Source organism: Peromyscus californicus, unplaced genomic scaffold (assembly GCF_007827085.1).
Source record: "Peromyscus californicus insignis strain IS unplaced genomic scaffold, ASM782708v3 Scaffold_3__1_contigs__length_106647218, whole genome shotgun sequence".
Taxonomy (NCBI): Eukaryota; Metazoa; Chordata; class Mammalia; order Rodentia; family Cricetidae; genus Peromyscus; species Peromyscus californicus.
Window position 1 is genome coordinate 45,349,325 of NW_026294551.1, and position 18,045 is coordinate 45,367,369.

The 18,045-nt window shown below is 44.6% G+C and overlaps 1 protein-coding gene across 1 annotated transcript in view; it reads left to right on the forward strand.

Annotated features, from left to right (window-relative positions):
• Nucleotides 1-2,265: 2,265 nt before the first annotated feature.
• Nucleotides 2,266-18,045, forward strand: part of Taok1 (TAO kinase 1) — a 122,423-nt gene continuing 106,643 nt past the window's right edge. Inside the window, exon 1 of the mRNA XM_052755940.1 lies at nt 2,266-2,596. The gene's annotated coding sequence lies outside the window, so the exon portion shown is untranslated. The remainder of the gene's footprint in view (nt 2,597-18,045) is intronic.

Consider the following 18,045-nt stretch of genomic DNA (forward strand, 5'->3'; position numbering starts at 1 on the left):
ATGAGAACAAAAGAGAAAAACTACAAGCTGGATGTCTCCAAAAAGGAAGAAAGACTGTAAATAAACTCAGTTGTAGAATATTACCTAGCATATGTGAGACTCCGGGTTCAATCCCCAACATTGAAAAAAAAAAAACAAACCACGTTTTAAATTTAAAGGAAGGAAGTAATTAATAATGGTAAAAGCAACCCAGCCAGGAGAGAAACAGCTAAGTCATGCTAATGATTAAGCATTAGGGTAAAAATGCCAAAATGCTGTGTCTTGTTCCTCTGGTCTGTTGTTTCCTGACTTTCTGGGATGTATATCTTTAGAATAAAATTGCTGAGCTAAATGGAGTGACTTGCTTTTTGTAACTTGGAATGCCTAACTGACACAGGAACCATTTATCTGTTTGGGAAAAACTTAGGTCCTTCGAGGCAAAGTTTCTGGCTCCCTCCTCTGTTTCCTTGCTTCATGGGGAGAAGCACTGGTCACGTTTCCTAATATTATTACTTGGTCTTCTCTGGCGTGACGATTTAGACTGTGAATTTTTTATATTTTATTTTATTAGTTTTTTTCTAGACAGGGTCTCACTGTGTAGCTCTGGCTGTCTTAGTACTCACTAGGCAGCTCTGTAGACCAGGCTGGCCTTGATCTCACAGAAATCCACCTGCCTCTGCCTCCTGAGTGTTGGGAATTAAGGTGTGTACCACTTTGCCCGGCTTAGACTGTGAATTCTTTGAGGACAGGGTACCTTGTCTTTTCCCAGCACAACAGTGTGTCCAGCAGTAGACTGCGGTACAGCAGAGATACTTGGTACAGAGAGCCAGATACTGCTCTGTACACTTTATAGATTTCGATTTATTTCATCTATGTGAAAGCCCTCTGAACAGATACGGTTACACTCCTCATTTTACAGGCAGGGGAAGTGCAGCAGGGAAGCTTTGCCAGTGGTTTGAAAAGCAAAGGGGACAGAAGGGGTGCAAGTTGGGAAGTTTGGCTCAGAGAATAGGCACTTAGCAGTTTTGCCATGTAACCTGAATGGCAGGGGAGTGTGGACAAGGGTGATAGTTAATATGACTGTGTGAGAACTTTAAGAGAATATATTTATTATGTATGTCATTTTTATGTGTATGAATGTTTTGCTGGCATGCATGTATGTGTGTCATGTGGGTTTGTGGTGCCCTCAGAGGTTGGCAGAGGACATCTGATCCCCCTGGAACTAGAGCTGTAGATGGTTGTGAGCCACTGTGTAGTGCTGGTAACTGAACCTAGGTCCTCTGCAAGAGCAGCAATTGCTCTTAACCACTGAGCCGTCTCTCCAGCCCCTATTTGAGCCCTTTAGTTTAGAGCATTTTCATACATACTGTCTGACTATTATCAAGAGTCTGCTCATGCTTTCCTATTTTTATTTTTGTGTTTATGTGTATGAGGGTTTCGTTTGTCTATGTATCACATGTGTGCCTGGTCACCAGCATTATAGACAGTGGTGAGCCTTCCTGTGGGAGCTGGGAAACCCAAACCCAAGTCCTCTGGAAGAATAGCCAGTGTTTTAAGCCCAGAGCCATCTCTCAGAGCCCTCTGTGTGAAACCAGCCAGCAGTTCTACCCCTGAAATAAGGAAAACCCGGTTTCTTCCCTGCAAGCACAGCGAGTTGAGTTGACCCACGCCATTAGCCCCAGCACTTGGGAGGCCTCAGAGGCAGGTGGATCTCTGAGTTCCAGGCCAGACTGGTCTACATAGTGAGTTCCGGGACAGCCAGGGCTACATAGAAAAACCCTGTCTTGAATAACAACAACAACAACAACAACAACAACAACAACAGGAAAAGACATAGAAGGAAAGAACACAGAAAGACTTATTTTGTAAATATCTTGGCCTTTGTACAGCTGCAAACACCTGACAGTTGGTCAGATTTCTAGGCTAGGATCTAAAAAGATCATTGTATAGGGCATGAAAACCTTTCCTCTGGGGCTAAGCAACCCCTTTCTTGGATATTCCAAAAACTGCCAGTTTCTCCATAAACCCAACAATGGAGAGTGTATGGGGGGTGGAGGGGGAGGGTGGATGTAGCGGTGATTCCACTTTGTACTATTGTTTTTAAAGGAGTCTGGCTGTACGGAGCTCTTGCAGATGCCTTTATTGGCAGCTTCAACCCGTTGCTTTTGAGTTGCCATGGCAACTGGAAGCCAAACCAGGGTGGGGGGTGGGGGTGGGGGGACGGGGACTGTTTATTGGTGAGTGATAAGGAGCCAAAAGAAAAGACAGTTCTTTGAGGGAAGCCTGGGGTTGTTGTGGGGGTGGAGCAGCGTGTTTATGTATTAGCATAGGGTAAATCCAGATGCCTCCTGGCACTATGGATACACAAGCAACTGAAAGCAGGGCAAACAGGAAGGCTACCTAGGAGCTTCCTGGCATGGTTTCTTCTTCCTAATTGCCTGTATCTCAGAGATCTGAGTGAATGACCAGGGGAGAGGTCTGATGCTAGCAACTGTTCAGCACAAACACGGTCTAAAGTATTAATGGTGCCCAGTAGGAACAGGAGGAGTCGGCACGATCTTCTGAAAGCCGGGAAATAGCGGGAGCTGCCTGTACCTGGACAAAACCCACCCGGGAGGTGAGTGAGGTTTGCGTTTGAGCTGAATTCCTGGGGACACAGCCATATGGCTTTTACCGACTGCCATCCTCCACACGGTATGTATACCCCTCTTGGGCAGCAGCTAAAACCTACGGAAGATTGTGCTCTTCTTGCTCGTGCCTTAAATCCCCCTCCGCCCCCCCGCCCCCGCCATGGTCAGCTGGAACTGTTCACTGAGGTCTCAGGGTGTCCCAATTTACCTTTCCAGCCCGAATCCCTGCCCCAAAGCTAGGGTCCTCCTTCCCTTTTTCCAAGCCACTTTCCCACTTCTCTGATTTTTCCTCCCTAGAGTAGGAGGCTCCAGGGGACCACAGCTGACTCCTCCAGGCACAGAGGATTGAGTCATCCTGCCAGGCGTCAGAGCGGGTAGCAACAGCTCCGCTGATCTGTATGCAGCTCCAACTCCCTCTCCAGCTCAGAGTTTTGGAGCCGTCTTGTTCGAAAGTAAAGAACAGAACACAGATGGCTGGTAACAGGATCCCACAGGGGCCTCCTTTCCCACTGAGTTCATCCTGCTAATCCTTTTACAGAAGAGAAAATAAGTGGTAAATGGAAAAAGGGAGAAAAGACTACAGCTTCTCCAGTCTACCAGCTCCGTTCTGTGGGTCTTGGTAGGCGGTCTCTGAGAAGGACTCCCGCTGTCTGTTAAATTTCCTAGCCAGATCCCCTTCCTGGTCTCTTCTCCCTGACCCCTTCTTTCGCTTCATTCTCCCCATTTTCCACCCTGGCTCCCGGTTCTTTGTGGCTTTGAATCTGATGGAGTATGTTGTCAGAGATGCCTGAATGCCTTCTATTTGAACCAGACACTTTATTTATTTATTTATTTATTTATTTATTTATTTTTATTTATTTAGGTTTTTTTAGAGACAGGGTTTCTCTGTGTAACTTTGGTGCCTGTCCTGGATCTTCCCATGTAGACCAGGCTGGCCCTGAACTCACAGAGATCCACCTAGCTCTGCCTCCCGAGTGCTGGGATTAAAGGTGTGGGCCACCACCACCCGGCTATTTACTTATTTTTATTATCATTAATTTTTTTTTATATAGCTGGTCGGTGATGGCGCATGCCTTTAATCCCAGGACTCCGGAGGCAGAGCCAGGCAGATCTCTGTGAGTTCAAGGCCAGCCTGGTCTACAGAGTGAGTTTCAGGACAGGCTCCAAAGCTACACAGAGAAACCCTGTCTTGGAGGAAAAATCATGTGTGTACTAGGCTATTAAAAGAAAGTTTTTCTGGGAACCAAATCCAGGGCCTTGTACTACTAGACTCACATGCTCCTCCCTCCTCAGCCTCACAGGTAGCTGGGACTGCAGGTATGAGCTACCACAAATGGCTGCCTTGCCAGTTGTTAGCTGCTTGAACTCACACAATTTGCCTAACCTCCTGGGCTGTAGGTAAGGATTCGGACCATCTCTATATATACTTTACCAATCGGCTTGCAGATTAAATAGATAGAAGCAAGGAATACAGTAAGTGATTAGTAAGTATTTTCTTGGGCTCCCTGTTACTATAAATGCCCAGGTCACTGTTTTCAAGGTGTGTGTGGGGGTGTGGGGGTGTTTCCTAACAAGAAAGATATCATTTATGTTCCAGAACTGCTGAAGCAATTGTGCAAAGAAAGATAAACACTGTTTTTCTCTAACTGGAGGATTCTTAATGAAGGTTGATGGCTTTCTCTCTCTTTTTTTCCTCCTCCACTCTTGATGGCTTTTGGCTTTTTCTTTTCAATTATTTATTCATTCGTGTGTGTGTGTGTGTGTGTGTGTGTGTGTGTGTGTGTGTGTGTGTGTGTGTGTGTATACACATGCATGCCATATTATGTCTAAGGAAGTCAGAGGACAACTTTTGGGAATCTGTTCTCTCCTTCTATCATGGGTTCCAGGTATTGAACTCAAGTCATCAGACTCAGTGGCAAGTGCCTTTACTGGCTCCAGCCATCTCATTAGCCCTAGACTGATTTTTTTTTTTTTCGAGACAGGGTTTCTCTGTGTAGCTTTGCGCCTTTCCTGGAACTCACTTGGTAGCCCAGGCTGGGCTCGAACTCACAGAGATCCGCCTGGCTCTGCCTCCCGAGTGCTGGGATTAAAGGCGTGCGCCACCACCGCCGGCTGATTTTTTTTTTTTTTTTTAAGACAGGGTTTCTCTGTGTAGTCCTGGTTGTCCTAGAACTCGATTTGTAGACCAGGCTGGCCTCAGACTCACAGAGTGCCCCTCCTCCCGAGTGCTGGGATTAAAGATCTGAGCTACCACCGCCCGTTGATATTATTCCTTTTCACATCTATTTTTTTTTTCTGTGTATGTGGAGGAGTGGGGTGTATACTACAACATGGGTATAGAGCTCAGAGGACAACTTGTAGGAGTTGGCTCCCTCTCCTTCCATCAGGTAGATCCTGGGACTAAACCTCAGGCTATTGGGCTTGGCCATCTCTGTCTCTACCCGCTATGCCAATGGTTTTCTTGTAATTTTAAAAAATAACTTATTTATTCTTATTTTATGTACATTTGTGTTTTGCCTGCATGTATGTCTGTGTGAGGGTGTCAGATCTTGGAGTTACAGACAGTTGTGAGCTGCCATGTAGGTGCTGGGAATTGAACCTAGGTCCTCTGGAAGAGCAGTTGGTGCTCTTAACTTCTGAGCCATCTCTCTAGCCCTCTTGTAATATTTTTATATTCCCTCTTGGAAGAGACGATGCTGGACTGCTGATTGACTGTGTGACCTTTGGTAAGTTGATATCCCTCCTGAAGGATCTCCTTCACTCCAGAAAAACAAGGAGGAGTGGTTGCAGGCTGTGTGAACCGCAGAGAAAAGTTAAGTATAGGATGATATTGTCCTTGGCATCAAGAATACCCAAAGTGTTTATGCTGCCAACTCAGATGCCACTGTTGAATTCATGCGATTGCCAAAGGCTCAGCTGACACCGGGCTGTGGCTGGACATGGTTCCTTTGTTCAGACAGTAAACACGTGCACTGTCAATTATACTAATGTGTGTTGCTCTAGGTGGAGCAGGAGGAGGCTGATGATGAGGCCAGGACACTGCACCTCATTCTGTCTGACCAGGAGCTCTCTGGCAACACGTTTTTCCTGTCTCTCTTTGTACCTGGTAATTAGGTTCTCAGCTGAGCTGCCAGGCATCTTGACAGGTTTCATGGGCAGTCACCAGCTGACAATTCACAACTTTGGGTTTTTCACAGCTGGAATGTTCCCTCCCAGGAAACCAAGGTGTCTCAATCCTGTGCTCTTCCCATTGTGTGAAGAGCAGGATCTGAGAGCAAGGCTAGCTTTCTTAATGCATTGTCTAGATCCCAAGCAGAAGGGGTGTGGGACATCTTTGCATTTGTGTATGGGAGAGCTGACTGTGGCTTGATAATGAAGTGGGAGTCACCAAAGCTAGAAATGGCATGGGAATAGGATTTAATACAGCACCCTCTTCCTTCCTTTCTTTCTCCCTTTTTTTTTCTTTCTCTTTATATTTTTGAGACAGTCTCATGTAGCCCAGGCTGGCCTGAAACTTGCTTTGTAGCCAAGGATGATTTTGAACTTCTGATCCTTCTGCCTCCACCTGTTCTAGGATACAGCTATCATCCACCATGTCTGGTTTACAGAAAGCTGGAGGTTAAACTCAGAGCTTCATACATGCTAGGTAAGAACTCTACCAACTGAGCTATATTCCCAATCCAGAACACAATTTTTTTTTTTTTTGAGTGGAGTTTGTTTGGGATTTTTGTTTTCACTTCTTGTTTTATTCTTGTATGTTTGTGTGTACACATGTATATACACATGTATGGGGAGGCCAGAGGTGTCTTTCAGAATGACTGTCCACTTTATTTTTTGAGACAGAGTCTTTCACCGAATCTGGAGCTTGCCCATTTGGATAGACTGGCTAGCAAACCTCAGGCATCTTCCTGTTCCCACCCTCCCGGTGCTGGGATTGTAGGCATTTGCCCCATTTGTTTGCTTGTTTGTTACTTTTTTTTTTTTTTTTTTGAGACAGGGTTTCTCTGTGTAACAGAGAAATTTGTATACCAAAAATTCAATTTGTATACCAGGCTGGCCTCGAACTCACAGAGATCCACCTGCCTCTGCTTCTCAAGTGCTGGGATCAAAGACATGCACCACCACCGCCCATCAGATCTATTTATTTTTATTTCCTATGTATGAGTGTTTGTCTACCTGAGTGTTTGTCTACCTGTGTGTATGTGCATTGCATGCATGCCTGGTGCCTGTGGAAGTTCCAAGGGCATCAGATCCCTTGGAACTGCTGTTATGGATGGTTGTGAGCCACCATGTGGATGCTGGGAACCACGCCCTGGTCCTCTGCAAGAGCAATGAGTGCTCTTTCCTGTTGACCGTCTCTCCAGTCTCAACACCCAGCTTTCAAGTAGGCTCTGAGGATTGGATCACAGGTCCTCATTCTTGCGCTTTATTGACTGGGCTGTCTCCCCAGTCCCCTGACCACTTGAAGTTTTTTTTAAATATATATTTTTATTGCACGTGTGTGTGCCTGCAGGACATGTAAGTGCTATGGTCTTGTGTGGAGATCAGAGGTCAACTTTCCAGAGTCAATTCTCTCTTTCTACCATGTGGGGCCTGGGGATCAAACTCAGGTTGTCAGGCTTGGTGAGTGCCTTGCTCACTAAACTGTCTCTCGGACCTCTCACTTCTATAGTCCGGGGCTAGCTTTAAACTCATTGTAATCCTCTTGTCTCAGCCTCTTGAGTACTGTTGCTGTAGGCATGAACCACCATGCTAACTGATGAGCCTGGGCATTGCCCTTGCTAGGCCAGAGCTCTGCCTCTGCACCTGATCCCCAGCCCCATCTGGGTGTTTTGAATGATAAAGCTGAAGAGAAAGTTCAAATAAAACCCCTAAGAGCTCATAGTGAATAGAAAACCGGACCAGGGACAAGGATGTGCCAGCCCTAGGAGCTGCAAAACGGTGACAATGTGAGCCTGGGAGCTCTCGGGTCAGCCAGGCAGCAGGGCGAGGGGGGAGTGTGTGTGTGTGTGTGTGTGTGTGTGTGTGTGTGTGTGTGTGTGTGTGTGTTGGGGGTTCTCAGTTCTTCAGTTCTTTCCTGTCTAGGTCAGAGCTCCCCAGATTGACTTTGATGCTTATCCTGATCATGGCGCCAGTCAGACTGCCCCACAAAGCCAATCGTGCTGCTCATCTCTTCTCTTTGCTAGCTAGCAACCATTGTCTTTCTTTCTGGTCACCGTACCTTAGTTTCTTCCTGGGAAGCAGCCTCTCCTTTATTCACAGTCTACTCGGGGGTGGTCATGCTGAGTTTAGGGCGTCCCGCGGATGGGATGTATTTATCAGAGTAAACGGGTGTCCAGCATTCCCCTAGGTCCAGCTCAGGAATGGCAAGCTGACCTTCAGATTCAATCAGAGCCTGGGGTGTCATAAGGTTTTCTCTGGCATTTTGGAGAAATAATGAAACATTTAATGTTTATTGAGTGTTCAATCCTGTATCAGGGAGAATTAGAAACACTGAACTTATTTTATTGTGTTCAATAACCATATTAAGTGTGGATGATTATTACTCACTTTTATAAATGGTGGAATTGAGGCAGAGAGAGATCTAGCCCAGGGCCTCACGCATGCTGAACATGTTATCCACCCCTGAACTCTGTTGCCAACCTGGCACAAAAAAACTCCCCATTCGCTACCTACCTAAAAATACTTTAAAAGCATGTGGAAGCCAAAATATTCTTGTTTTCCTTAAGCTGCTTTGAGTCTGCTTTTGTGTCATTTATAACCAAAGAGTTTTTCTTTCCCATGAGGCTATGTTCTTGAAGCTAGGTGTGTACTGTCTTACTCATGTCTACATCCAGAGCCTGGTATGGCGTACATAGCTGACATTCAATGAGTACTGTCTATCAGTTCAGTCATTCCACAACATTTTCTGTGATGTGTTAGACATTGGGGTAGGTGTAGAAAGGAGAAATCAAATGGAGTGCATGAATGTTGTTTACCTACAGTGTACAGAGAGAAGCAATTGTGGGGTGAGCATGATAGAGAACTCTAGGCAAAGAAAGGCTTGCTCGCATGCTGGAGTCCTCAAAATTTGCCGCTACTTTGGTACTATGTGTTTGACCTGTGGGTGTTTCTGGGTTCTTGCACCTGCCGGATGTTTGCAGGGTTATCTGAGGTTCTAGGAATGTTTGGAATGCTTCTCCATGGGATGAACATGCATGCCACAGTTCCAACTGTCACATGAACCATGCATTTTCTAGTAGGCCTCTCTGTGAAACTTAAAGTCTCGAAGTATGAGGTGGCACTGGATGCTCTTCCAGAGAACTTGGGTTTTATTCCCAACATCTACCTGGCTGTTCCCAACTGTCTGTAACTCTTGTTTCAAGAGAATCTCATGTTCTCTTTTGGCTTCTATGGGCACTACATCCAGGTGGCTCACAGACATACATGCAGACAAACTCCCATAAACACAGAATTAAAATTAAAAAAATACCCTATTAGACAGTGGATTGTGCACACCTTTAATCCCAGCACTCTGGTGGCAGAGGCAGGCAATCTCTGTGAGTTTAAGGCCAGGTTGGTCTACAAATTGAGTTCTGTGACAGCTAGGGCTGTCACTCAAAAGAACTCTGTCTCAAAAAACCAAAACCATACAAACAAACAATCAAACAAAACCCCAAAGCAGCCGGGCGGTGGTGGCGCATGCCTTTAATCCCAGCACTCGGGAGGCAGAGACAGGCGGATCTCTGTGAGTTCGAGGCCAGCCTGGACTACCGAGTGAGTTCCAGGAAAGGTGCAAAGCTACACAGAGAGACCCTGTCTTGAAAAACCAAAAAAAAAAAAAAAAAAAAAAAAACCAAAAAAAAAACCCCAAAGCAATAATAAAAATAAAAGAATAAAAGTAATGGTAATGATGATGATGATAATGATGATAATAATAATAAATATCCCATTGCATTAGCATGCCCTATTTCCCAGAAGAGATCATAGACAGGCAGTTTTGCTGTAGTGAGGTGATGGTTTCTTCCACCTTAGGTGTCTCCATACTCTTTTAACCAGCATGCCCACAGAACTCCTCTAACCAGCATGCCCACAGAACTCCTCTTACCAGCATGCCCACAGAACTCCTCTAACCAGCATGCCCACAGAACTCCTCTAACCAGCATGCCCACAGAACTCCTCTTACCAGCATGCCCACAGAACTCCTCTAACCAGCATGCCACAGAACTCCTCTTACCAGCATGCTACAGAACTCCTCTAACCAGCATGCCCACAGAACTCCTCTAACCAGCATGCCCACAGAACTGCATCATTTGGCCTCACCAACAGTTAACTTCTACTTTGTAGTTAGTGAACATCTGTTGTTTCTTTCTGTCCTGTATTTCTCTTTTTCTGGCAAAAGTATCCTACGTTCCTTTTGGGAATATCCTTTCTGTATACTTATTGTGGTAGAGTGACTCAAAAGTCTTACTGCTTGGTGAAGCAAATGGCCCAAGGGAGGCTTTTTTATGTTTGTTGTTTTGAGACCGAGTCTCACTATGTAGCCTTGGCTGGCCTTGAATTCATGGAGATCTTCCTGCCTCTGCCTTCTGAGTGCTAAGATTAAAAGCCAGGGGAAGCGCCCATGCTAACTTTCTCAGGGTTGTTCATTTGGAGTCTATACGCTGTTAGACCAGACCGAAAAGTTTCCCTTTGCTTTTAGGAGGCTAAACGAGGATGGTGTAGCTCTGGATCTTTAATGGCCATTCTTCTCAGTCCTCTTTTCCTCCACCCCTGGTCCAACATTCTTTTGCCACATGAAAAAACAAACAAACAAAACAAAACACTAAGCTGCAATCCGTCCTCAGTGTGATCGCTGTGAAACTCATTATGAAAGCCGGAAACAGTTCACAAGTCTCCAGTTCTGACCTTCCAGTCCTCATAAAGCTGTGGTTCTCAGCCTTCCTAACGCTGTGATCTTTTAGTACAGGTCCTCATGTTGTGGTGACTACCTCCATCATAAAATCATTTTCGTTGCTACTTCATAACTGTAATTTTGCTACTGTTATGAATCGTAATGTAAGTATTTTTGGAGATAAAAGGTTTGCCAAAGGGGTCATGATCCACAGGTTGAGAACCACTCAACTTGAAGTTTCAAATGATTTCAATTTACTCTCTCTCTCTCTCTCTGTGTCTCTGTCTCTCTGTGTGTGTGTGTGTGTGTGTGTCAGTGCATGTCACAGTGTGTGGAGATCAGAGAACAACTACTGGGGGTTGTTTTTTCCTTATACCATGTAGGATTGAACTCAGGTTGCCAGGGTTGGTTCATAGGCCATCTGGCTGGCTCTTCAGTTGCCTTCAGTTCCATATTTACAATATCCCATGCTCTGTGTGAGGGAAACTTACGAAAAGGGGGTATATGGGTGACCATTTACACAGTGCCATTTGATAACTGTATCGGATCTCTGTCCCCTGCTCGGAAGTTTCTGGACAGTGGGCAAGGGAAAAGCAGTTTAAGCAGGAAAGCTCAAGTACTAAGCAAGCTGAAATATTACATAAAACAGGAACTTTGGGGGAAAAGGCTCTTTCTATTATCAGGTTGACCAGATGACTCGGTGGGTGAAACCACTGCTGCCAAGCCCAGTGACCTGAGTTTGATCCCTGGAACACACTGGAGAGCGGGAACCAACTCCTAAAATCACTAACCACCACACATACACCATTCATGCATACAAACACACTAAATAAAAACTTAAAGACAGTATCGGTAAAAGGAGAACTTGCTCACCATGTATGAGACCTGAAATTCAACCCTTAGTACAAAAAAGGGGGGGGGGGGAGGCATACTAATATCAGAGAACTTTTAGATTCATTTCCTGTGTGTGTATGGTATCAATGACAATATTCAGGATTGGAGTACATGACATTAGTGGCAGTATTGGGAAACACCGAAGAATCCAAATTTATCAGCTGTACCTGTGTTCTGAGTATGGACACATACAGCTTTAAAACAAGATGCACTATATAGAGGAACATACCCAGGAACTGGGGGCTGAGTACAGTGTATAGAGAGAGAAAAAGAAGTGCTGGGGATGGAACCATGGCAGAGGGCTTGCCCAGTGTGCACAAGTCTTTGGGTTTGGTCCCCAGTGCTGCACAATAAGCAAACGAACAATTGAATAGAATTTTCCATCTCTCTCTCTCTCTCTCTCTCTCTCTCTCTCTCTCTCTCTCTCTCTCTCTCTCTCTCTTTCTCTCTCTCCCTCTCCCCCAAACACTGGGATCAAAGCCAGGACCTCCGACATGCTGGGTAAGGACTCTCTCCCTGACCTCTACAACACTTTCAGTTTCGGAGACTGACTTTTCATGGTGTAATAAATATGTCCCCCCCATCCCCACCCTCATTTGATTTGAATTGTCTTTTTTTTTTCTTTTTCTTTTTTTCTTTTTCAGACAGGGAATCAAATAACGCAAGCTGTCCTCAAAATTTGCTATGTGGCCAAGCATAGTTTTGAAGTCCTGATCTTTCTTTGGTCTCCAGTTCCAGAATCCTGGGATTATGGCCATGTTACAATACCTGGCTGAACTGCCACTTTCAACCAAAACAAAAAGGTTTCTCACTAGTTCAGTATTACTACTTAGTTAAAAAACAGTACCGTTGGGCGGTGGTGGCAGACCAGGAGGTGGTGGCGCACGCCTTTAATCCCAGCACTCGGGAGGCAGCGCCAGGCAGATCTCCGTGAGTTCGAGGCCAGCCTGGTCTACAGCATGAGATCCAGGACAGGCACCAAAAGCTACACAGAGAAACCCTGTCTCAAAAAACCAAAAAACCAAAACCAAAACCAAAACAAAAAACAAAACAAAACAAAAAAAAAAACAATACCAACAACAAGATCCTTAGACAAATGTGGCAGCAGCCCTCCTGTCGTCTTAGCACCGGAACACGGGAGGCTGGAGGACCAGGAGTTGGAGGTGGGGCTGGGGATGTGTTTCAGGTGGTAGGGTGCTTGTCCAGCATGGACACAGCCTTAAGTTCTGGTCCCCATTACACGTTTATAACTGAGGCACTTGAGCACTGGCGGCAGGAGCGCAGAAGTTCAAGGACTTCCTTTAAGACCCTCGTTGAGTTCACAACAAACTCAAAGCCAGCCTGGGCAACAGGAGACTGTCTTAAACAAACAAATGAACGAAGCCCAAAGATAATTCCAGGGTGTTAAGAACATGGGCTTTTCTAGGTTTTGATTACCAGCTGTTTCTGTTTCCTGTGTGGCATGAAGCTGGTGAGCATACACATAGCTTTTTGTTTTTGAATCTTAGCAGATGTCAGGCAAAGAAAAACCATGACAAAATCACCAATTGGTCTTGAAGATAAATTCCAAAAAAACCTCTCAGTCCACAAACATTCTGCCTAACCTTTCCCATCGTCACAGATGTCCCAGACAATCACCGTTGTGAGACACTGATCGTGGGATGCCTGCCAGTGAGTAGTGTCAGAGCAGTGGGATAAATATTTACCCCCTTACACATAGGCAATAATAGCTAACCATGTAAAACATTTTCCATGGGTTAGGCACAGAGCTAAGCTAAGCGTTTTACATGGTATTTTATGTAATCCTCCTGTAACCCTCCTAGGGGGTTAATGTCAACTCCATTTTTTTTTAAGTGGTACTTCAGATTGAACCCAGAGTCTTGTGCATGTCAAGCAAGTAATTCACTAACGAGCTGAGTCCTCAGCTGTCAACTAACCCCATTTCACAGATGAAGAGACATGCGCTCACCATGCTTATTTTAATGATACAAGGTGAGGTGGTCGTTGAGAGTGGGTGATGGAGCTGGGACTGCAAAGTCAGTGTTTTCAGTGACAGCTGCACCTCCTTTCCAGCCACTGGTGAATTTCTCCAGGGCTGCGTTCTTCTTTTAGGCAGCTGCTTTAACTTATTCATGGCTTGCTGCAGAAGTTTATCTGATACTTGAGACTGAAAGCGGTCCAGGTCAGGACTTTCTCAGACTGAATTGCATGCTGCCATCTTTTGGTACCTTGATCCAACATATTCTTGTGGTTTAAAAGGGAAGGATTTGTTCCTTCCACTTGCAGAATATTTTAAAAAGATTTCATTCCTCAGTGCTTCCTGCTTCCCTCCCCAATCCATTCCCCCTTCCTTCTTTCCAGTGCCAGGAATCAAACCTATGGCTTTGTGGTGATATATTGTGTACCCTAATAAACTTTGGCTGAAGATCAGAGAACAGAACAAGCCACTAGATTAAACATAGAGGCCAGACAATGGTGACACACACTTTTTTTTTTTCCAGGCAAGGTTTCTCTGTGTAGCCCTGGCTGTCCTGGAACTCACTCTGTAGACCAGGCTGGCCTCAAACTCAGAGATCTGCCTGCCTCTGCCTCCCTGGTGCTGGGATTAAAGGTGTGCACCACCACTGCCTGGCTCTGTTTCCTTTCCTAGACTGAGTCAATCTAATGCAGTCCAGGGTGGCTTTGAACTCACAGAGATCCAGACGGAGCTCTGCCTCCCAAGTGCTAGGATTAAAGGTGTGTGCCACCACTGCCTGGCATCTATGTTTAATCTAGTGGCTTGTTCTGTTCTCTGATCTTCAGGCAAATTTTATTAGGTTATACAATATATCACCACATGGCTTTGTGCATAAGACTGGTGTTTGAAAAAGATGTTCACAAGATGGATCCTATCATTGGAGAACGAAGGGCTTGACAAGTAACTCTGGGGGCTAGAGAGATGGCTCACTGGTTAAGAGAAGTGGCTGGTCTTCCGGAGGACCTGGGTTCATTTCCTAATGCCCACATGGCAGCTCACAACTGTCTGTAACTCCAGCTCCAAGTATTCAACATTCTAATACCGACATACATGCAAGCAAAATGCCTTTGCACATAAATAAAAATAAATAAATCATTTTAAAAAAAGAAGAAGAAGAAGAAGTAATGCTGAAACCAGGCATTGGTACTGGAGAGGCAGAGGCAGGAGAGTCTCTGTGAGTGTGAGGCCAGTCTGGTCTGTATAGCGAGTTCCAGGACAGCCAGAGCTACATAGGGAGACCCTTTCTCAAAACAAAACAAAACAAAACAAAACAAAACAAAACAAACCACAAAAAACAAAAACAAACCAAACCAAACCAAAGCAAAAAAACATATACCACCCCCATAAAAAAGTAACTCTGTTCATGATCAGCTTTATTTTCTAGACTGTGAAATTGCTTCTATCAGGCATTGTTCTAGAGATCCATCTGAGTGAGGAATGACAGCCACTTTGCAATCTGCTGTTATAGGCTGCTCCTGGCACTTAAAACCAAAGTCTATGACGGCTACATGGAAAAATGGGAGTCAGGGACTCTAATTATCCAAGAGAAAGAGAGATAAACACAGAAGGAGGGAGGAGGGCTTAATGGAGAAACAAATTCATGGGTCCACTGATAACATTCCAGAATACATTGAATGGGCTTCTAGTAATGTATAGATTTATTGGATGATTATTGGTTCCATGGAGTGCTTCACTGTTCTTTTCTAAATGGATAACTCTAAGACACATCCTTCTTACCAAAGTATATCCTCTCATTCAGCTTTCTATTTTATTTTATTTTTTTCTTCTCTTGTGAGAGAATAAAGATTTCTTCCTTTCTTTTCTTTTCTTTTTTCTTTTTCTCTTTTGGTTTTTCAAGTCAAAGTTTCTTTGTAGCCCTGACTCTCCTGGAACTCTGTAGATCAGGCTGGCCTTGAATTCAGAGATCCACCTGCCTCTGCCTCCTGAGTGCTGGGATTAAAGTTGTGTTCCAACACTGCCCAGTGGGAATAGAGATTTCTATAGGAAATATCAATGTGATTGCAAGAAGCTAACATTAACTGACACTGGATAGAAGGATTACCGCCAACAATTAATTTCTCACTTAGATGTTTTTAATCTGTTACTAGGGATTGAACCCAGGGCCTCATGCATTCTAAGCAAGAGCTCTACCATGAAGCAACATTTCCAACCCTTGTTTTTTGCTTTTTAATTTTTAATGGCTGTGCATTGTGGCTCATGCCTTTAATCCCAGCACTTGGGAGACAGAGGCAGGATGATCTTTGTGTGTTCCAGGTCAGCCAGATCTATATAGTGAATTCAGGCCAGCCAAGGCTATGTAGTCATACCCTGACTCAAAAACAAAAACGAAACAAATCCCCAGAGTCTGTGTTCTGTCTGTATTTAGTGGCTGTGCAATGTTACCCAAAGTTACTTAGCTTCTCCAAGTTTATGTGTAATGGGAACCATCATTATATCACCTCTTTTCAAGGAGTCTAGGAAGACCACAGAAAACAAAAAATGTGAACACTACTTGCCACAGAGTAACTCTAAACATTAGATCTGTATTTTGTTTATTTAAGCTGGCTTAATGTGGTGGTATACACCTATAATCACAGTCCAGGGGAAGTGGAGGCAAGAGGATCAGGAGTTTAGGAGTTCAAGGTCATTCTTGGCTACATAATGAGTTCCAGGCCAGCCTGGGCTAGATGACCTACATGAAACCCTGTCTCCAAAAACTGAAAAGAAGGCTGACATGCAACAGAAATTCAACAAGGTTTTTTCTTTTCTTTCCATTCCATCATATAGTATTTTGTGTTTGTTTAAATTTTTGTGACAGTCACTTATTGTGTGTGGTGGGGGAAGGAACATATGTGTCACTGTATGCATTCGAACTCAGAGGTCCTCTCCCTCTACCATGTGAGTCCTACCCAGGGATCTAACTCGGGCTGTCAGGCTGGTGACAGGTGCCTTTACCTGTTGAACCATGATGCTGGGCCTTGTTTTCTGGGCCTGTTAGTTAGTTTGTTTCTAGATTGAGTTTTACTCTCGAGCCTAGGCTGGCCTTGAATTCAAGGAAATCCTCCTGCAACAGCCTCCTAAATGCTAGGATTAATAGGTGTAAGCCACCATACCACATGCCAATAAGTCGTTGTTAAATTGAGTCACCGTGACTCAGTTCTTTACTGGGTTACGGTACTGAATTGTTCCACTGGACAGATGGTCATGATTTTCAGGGCACCTGATGACACACTGACAAACTATCTTTTCCACATGTAGATATATGTATGACAACAGCCAACAGACGTGACACATACTTGGGCATCTCTTACACATACCCGAAACGTTCATATCACACATATCCTTGGTCAATAGTTGACAAGAATACAAGATGACAGGAAGACAGTGTGCTTTGGATTCATTCATGCTTAGGTTCAGATTCTAGCCCTGCCCTCATCTACCAGCCATGTGACTTGGAACATATGGTGCAAGCTCTTAGTACCTTGGTTTACTTGTAATGGAAGTATTAATGTTGATAGAATTTTGTCACGTTGAGAATAATTTTTCTATCAAGATCAAAACATCATTGGTACTAATTGTTTTCTCTTAACGGTTTCCTGGCCCTAATTTACAGATTCAAAGGAAGCCTAATTGAGATATAAAAAATCCTTTTTAACTTGAATGTTGCAGGACATTAGTGAACTAGACAAGGCGTAGGGATTTGACCTACACCCTGGGAACAATGTATTAATAGTTTATAGTAATAGGTCAAGATGGTAGGAACAGTTTTTATTTTGTTTTGAGAATCTGAGCTTAATTCTCAGCCCTAAGCAAACCGAAACACCTCTTCTCTCTATGCTAGGGAAATGGGGAGGAATGGAACAACTTGAAACAGCTGAGGTGGAGGTTAAGTATGAGATTGGAGTAGTGGCAGAACAAAATATAAAAACACCAGGTGTGAGCCAGCCATGGGGGTGCACCCTGCAATGTTAGTACATTGAAGCTTGGGGCAGGAAGATGGCTACAACTTTGAAGTCAGCCTGCCTGGGGTATGTAGCGAGTTCCAAGGTCAGCTTGCTTACTTATGGAGACCATGAATCAAAAAACGAAAAGCAGTGTGGAGCTCACATGGCTCTTGCAGAGCACCTGAGTTGGCTCAAAACTGCCTTTAACTCCAGCCCTAGGGTGATCTGAAGTCTCTGGCTTCTGCAGGCATCTTCACTTCCATGCACACACTCACCACCACCACCACCACCACCACCACCACCACCACCACCACCACCACCACCACTCACCCACACCCGCCCACACAATTAAAAAATAAAAATAACAACTCTTGGGAGGCAGAGGTGGGAGAATCCCTGTGAGTTCGAGGCTAGCCTGGTCTACAGAATGAGTTCCAGGACAGTCAGGGCTACACAGAAAACCCTGTCTTGAAAAACCCAAAATAAAACAAACAAAGAAAAGAAAAAAAACCCAAAAAACCCCAAACTTCCACAAAATATTTTATTTGCTTGTTTGTTTGTTTTGTTTTTTGTGTTTTTTCGAGACAGGGTTTCTCTGTGTAGCTTTGAGCCTTTCCTGGAACTCACTTGGTAGCCCAGGCTGGCCTCGAACTCACAGAGATCCGCCTGTCTCTGCCTCCAGAGTGCTGGGATTAAAGGCGTGCACCA